Source organism: Antennarius striatus, chromosome 20 (assembly GCF_040054535.1).
Source record: "Antennarius striatus isolate MH-2024 chromosome 20, ASM4005453v1, whole genome shotgun sequence".
Taxonomy (NCBI): Eukaryota; Metazoa; Chordata; class Actinopteri; order Lophiiformes; family Antennariidae; genus Antennarius; species Antennarius striatus.
The window spans coordinates 8802776-8808754 of record NC_090795.1 but is presented as its reverse complement, the minus strand read 5'-3'; positions in this window follow the sequence as shown (position 1 = coordinate 8808754).

The window sequence follows — 5979 nt, the reverse complement described above, 5'->3', positions numbered from 1 at the left end:
AGCCCCTGGGTTACACTGGCACACCTAAAAAGAATGGAGCAATCATTTGTATTATTAGTTACACCAGTGTTTTTCTGTTATGTCAATTTAATACAGCAATTCAATGCTGGTCTTAATTTAAATTTAACCTCCCAAAAAGAAAGGTGTTCTATTCAAAATGTCATGAAGCACAAATATGCAATGTGACAAATCCCTTATTCATTTATTTTTTAAAATGAAGTTACATCATTACTGAACATGTTTAATTCCAACCATTCTTAGTGAAGAGTAAATAATTAATAATTGTGCCCTTCAGATTTTCACAACAAAATTAATTGTTAAAAAATAATACAAAGGAGCCTGAAATGGATTAAGTATAGAAGAACTGTGGAATCTGCCAGTCACGAATCCTCCTGTCAATAATGTCTCTCATGATTCCTTAGATTGATGCTTCTGCTGCAATGGATTTAGAATAGCCACACTGTCAGGCCACAGCCATTGTCTGATGTTATATATCGCCTGATGTTGTGGAGGCTGGTTCTCTCTCACTCCTTCATCTTTAAAATATTAGACGAAAAGCCTCAGTGTTTACCTACTGGTTAAATACCCGCTGTTGGAAAAAAACAGCCTGTTTAAAATGAAAGTGTCCTTGCTGATTGCAAATAACAAAGTTCTCTCGAATATTAATGCAGTGATGGAAAAATTTGGTGTCATACCATTACTGCCAGCAGTGAATGTTTATAGATGCAGCATCACAGCCCCAAAAGACAACAGCATGTTCATAAAGCTTCTTCCTTTTTAATCACTGGCTCCGGATCAAACTCAAGTGTAATGGCTCTCTGGAAAAATTAGATCCTTGACAGAGTGTGTGGGTGTTCCATTGTTTGGTTCTTCGTTGTGATGCATTCTGGTATATTATAATGAAATGCATAGTTTTGCACTCAGGAAGGAGCTGCACTCTTGGTTATTGTGATCTCTGCATAGTGTAGGCGAGATAAGAAGTTAGATCTGAATGTACTGTGTACTGTGGTTCGTCAATCATTTCATATGCAAGTCTAAAACAATAGATAAAAGGAATTTACAACAGTCACTTGTGTGTGTTGGGGTCATGGTCTTGCATACCAAATTATTTGGCCAGCAGCAGTAACCGGGCAGAGTAAAAGTCATAGACGCCTATTTTCCAGTGGTTCTGTGCAGTTTTTCATCTTCACCCTTAGCACATGTATATCTGTGCAGATTAAAGTAATAAATGTCCAATAACCACAAAACAATCCCTGTGTTGAAGCATGATTCACCTTGAATGCTGAAATACTGCAATACAAAATATTTATGCTGTAGCCCATTTAATTGTTCTATGCACACAGATTTTTAAACGATGCTGTAATTACAGAGCAAAGTCCCAATTGTGTCATTACATGCACAAAGGTTGTCACGTTATGAGAAGGTGATTAATTACAAAAACAGTTGCTTACTTTAAATGCATCCTTAATGCATTATTTTATCTCAAGGGTTTTACATCTATTTTCATCATTTTGCGTTTGATGAAGACACAAAGTTTTGTGCAACATTGCAGAAAGCTTGTTCCAAAAGATGTTTGGGATGTACGTGTGTGTGTGCATGCGTGCATGTGTGTGTGTGTGGTTAGGGGTGACTGAGGTCATCTCCGCAGGAGTCTGGAGAAGGGTCAGATTTATATTCTGACTCACCTGGTTCATGTCCAATTGCAGAGAAAGCACAGGAAAAAAATTCAGCAAGTCAACTCTTACATTCTGCTGTTGAACCCCTGTTGTCAGTCACTATTTTATCCCCTCCACCATTATCTGTTCATCTCTCTCTCCTCAGAGAGAAATTGCTTTCATATGCCTCTCTGAATGTCTGCTCCTCCTATATATTTCACCCAATTTCTTCCTCTTAACAGTTAATCTTTTCCTCTTTCAGATGTCGGTCTGTTTTCTGGCTCGCTTTGTCCATTCCGTACACAGCGTGGTGCTCCGAGTGTAGAGGGACATTAATTTGCCATTTATGAGCACCACTGAAGAGATGTTCAAGGCTGCTTAACAGGCACTATAGGTAAGGTGGGGACCATCCCTGCATGGTGGAGTTTTTGATAAGAAATATTTCCTTCCAGATGCCTCAATAAAGACTCAAAGCCCCCTCACAATGAAAACTGGGAACACAATTGATTGTGCTCACGTTGGCATGATAGCTACATAACTAGTCCTCTCTGTTTGTATTTTATTCCATTCTTTTGTCATTTCATTTTCTCTATGTGGAAAGGCATAAAATTGAGCTAAATATAAAATGACAGTTGACACCCCCGTCTGACTAATATTATAACTTCAGCGTTATTGTAAAAATGTGTTATGGAAGATAAAACACAAGAAGAAGCTATTTACTTTTCAAATAACCATGTGCATTTTTAGATACATCCAGAGGTGGAAGTATCAATTGAGCGCCATGGTAACGTCTAGCATATGCCATTAGAACAAATAAAACCTGAAGAAAGGTGCAGAGTTTATCCTTCAATTTCTATTATTCTGCCTTCCATCTTGGTTACGCAGTCATCCTTCCTTTTTTTGGTGAGAAGTTTCATCTCAGCACTTAACCTCCAATTTGCATAAGTCATTATGACTGAGAAATGAGGAGGCCATAAATTTAGCCAAGTGTTCATCCATCGCTGTGAGTTTAAAAATGCCAGCCAATTTTTATATTTCTTTGACTAATGGGGAAAGAAAGACCATCCGTCCCAGAGACATCATTCACACATTTGATGACCAAAGCAGTTTACACTTAATTCCTCTGTACACACAGTAATTAATTTATGTCTTCAACACTTCACATGCAGTGTCATTTCTATAATTAAATTTTAATGTGGTATATTGTATAGTTGGTACAGAATATGATCTCTGAACTCGGGGAGAGAGACGTTTCCTTACAGAGCACTTTTCTCTTCCTGCCAAGATCAATTACAGCAAGTGTTTGTTCTGCCGAATCAGAAAGAGGAATATCGCTCGTGTTTTATCAATAAACAGAGACCAGAACAACATCGGTATCTCACTGGAAAAAACAGGAAACTCAAGAGAAGACCTGCAGCCATTTTTAGAAAAACAGATTTTCCTCCAGCAGTCCTGACAGATGCTAAAGTTTAAATGTGCACAGCTGGGACAGGAAAGCAGACTGACAGTGCCTCTGTGTGTGTCTGCATGTGTGTGTGTGTGTGTGTGTGTGTGTGTGTGCGTGTGTGTGTGTGTGTGTGTGTGTGTGTGTGTGTGTGTGTGTGTGTGTGTGTGTGTGTGTGTGTGTGTGTGTGTGTGTGTGTGTGTGTGTGTGTGTGTGTGTGTGTGTGTGTGTGTGTGAAGGTCTGTCGTCGATGCCACATGAAAACGCTGAGTTGACATTCCTGGGTCATTGACTGCAGACTGAAAACAGAGACAGAGCAGAGAGGTCCTCTGTAATGATAAAATAAGAGAAGGTAAAAATGGCGGGACTTGGACAGGAGGCTGCCTGCTGACTGCATTTATGCATAAGCACTATTTGCCACCCCTGTAGTAGTGCAACTTTCAAACTGAATGAAACATAATTTTTCCAGATCAGGAATCATTGCCAGTAACTGTGCAGCAGACGGATGAATTCTGCTGCTGGTTTTCATTGGTAAACATATACAGTAAGTCAAATTTCATGAAAACTTAATGAAATGGCAATGACGGTTTGTAACGCAGACAAAATACCCAGGATCTCCTATCAGAGATGTGTCAATGGTTATTTCTAGACACTTGCACTAAACATATTCAATAACTGTACGCAACTAGACAACTGCTACTAGTGCCACATTTGAACAACAGCAGTCACAATAAATACAGGTAACAGGTAGATACACAGGGAGAAAACGACTACATTACAGAGACGGTACAAATATAAGGAAATATAATGAACTACTCTGCAGACAAACACATACTACCCCTTAAAAAGCAGAAATAAAGAATGCATGTTTGCACATCAAGTTAGATGCCCACCTGGTGGGCAGGCACGTCCATCATAACACAAGATAAGACACATCATCATCTCCAAGATACCCTGGTTCCACCACAGTGGATGTCAAGTCCTTCACCAGGTTGTACAATTTAGCCAAAAATGAATGAATGAATGAATGAATGAATGAATGAATGAATGAATGAATGAATGAATGAATGAACGAACGAACGAACGAACGAATGTTAGTAGGAGATGAATAATTTCTTGAAGAAAGGGAAAAGTTGCTTATGTTAATAACACGAGTCTTGCTCATCGCATATCTGAAGACAGCGTTTGGTTATCAGAGGTCAATGTTAAAAATTCACAGATTATTAAAGAGCACCTCTCCAGTAGGCTGTATGGGAAATGTGTGCATAAAGTTTTAGTGAAAAATCCATCTCACTGCATGAGATGGATTTTTATTTTTATTATTGTTTTTGTTATTACAAAGAAACAAAAACTTTCTTTGTAATAACACAAAATTGGTTGACTTGTGTAGAAAGATTCTTGAAACAATAACCGGTTTTTGACTCATACTCCGGAAAAATGAGGAATGGAACCCTGACTTTGTTTTTGGCGGTGGATAATACACTGGATAAAGCTGCTCTCCTCTTGCATCCCCTGCCTCTGTAACATGCACACACAATGTGTTCAGACTTGAATCTCTGCTGCAGTTTGTCGTTAAGTTGGTTTCTACTTGCTGTTTACTCCTAAGACGAGTTGTTTTGAAGTGCGGTCGTATCTGCAGTCCTGAGCCAAATCCATTGTACATACTGTCACTTGCCTAATTAAGGCACACTCCCTGCAGGGCTCGGAAAGGAGAGCGTTGGAGGTTCCAGTTCTCCTCATCATCATCACCACTTGTACTTTCAGCACCAAGAAGTTGAATGTTAAGCAGGTATTTCTAAAATCTCTCACCTCGTTGATACAAATTGCATCTCCTCACTTGGCTCACTCGACTCTTCCATAATAACAGTCATTATCTTCAGCACACATCTTTCTGCTTCATTTAAGCCATTCTTAACAAGGAGCATCTATCATGGAGGTGCTCCTCTGCGGTCACATTGACCTCAAACGCTGATTTATACCTGACCGTCTCTGCACTGCCGTCTTTACCTTCGCTGTGGGACGATGCCACTGGGAACCTAATTATGAAGACATAATTTAAAACTTCATTAGTCCCTGGCGGTCCTGGACAGGGTGACATACACACCCGGCAGCTTCTCTATCCTACGACTGAGAGAGGAGAAACTGTAGGTAAATAAGTGCACTTCCTGTTTCTAAAATATTCACTATTAGTGGACACTTTGATGAAACTGTCCTCCTGAAGGTTTCTGTCATTTCTCCAGTAACAAATTGGTGTTTTGCGTATCATGTGTGTGAGATTGATTGGTGGTGTAACAAGTTCATTATTCTGATTTTGTCCTCTTCCTCTGGTCCTGACTTGGAGAAGCACCACAGCACAGACATGCAAGTCCTCTTGGACATGTACAAGCTCTACCTACGACGGCCCTGTATTAAACCAATTATTCACCATCAGGAATTGTATTCTGTGCCAGTGAATATTTTGTTTACTGGGTGTCATCTATGTTGCAGGGGGCTGAGATTCTAAACATGTTTTTCTCTCTCCTACCCTCCCTGCAAGAGAAGGGATAAAAAAGACTGCTGTTAGAAGATTTAATTCTGAGAAGCCTCTCTCCAGGGCTCTGCACCGCACTAAGAAGCTCATTGCAAAGACCCTTCAATTATCCGAGTACGCCTTCATCTTCTGACCAAAGTCACCTTGAACAATTAAATTATCTCTAAATTTAAATAAAACAATCACTCCCAATCAATCTGAGTTCGTTAGCCCTGGAATGATTTACATTACCTCTGAAACATGCCAAGAAAACTTCCGTCAGCCCTGGTTCCCACTCACACATTTCTAATACATGTGACTAAGGTCATCCTTATACACAAGAAAAGAAGACTGTACTGGTTTGTGTTGAA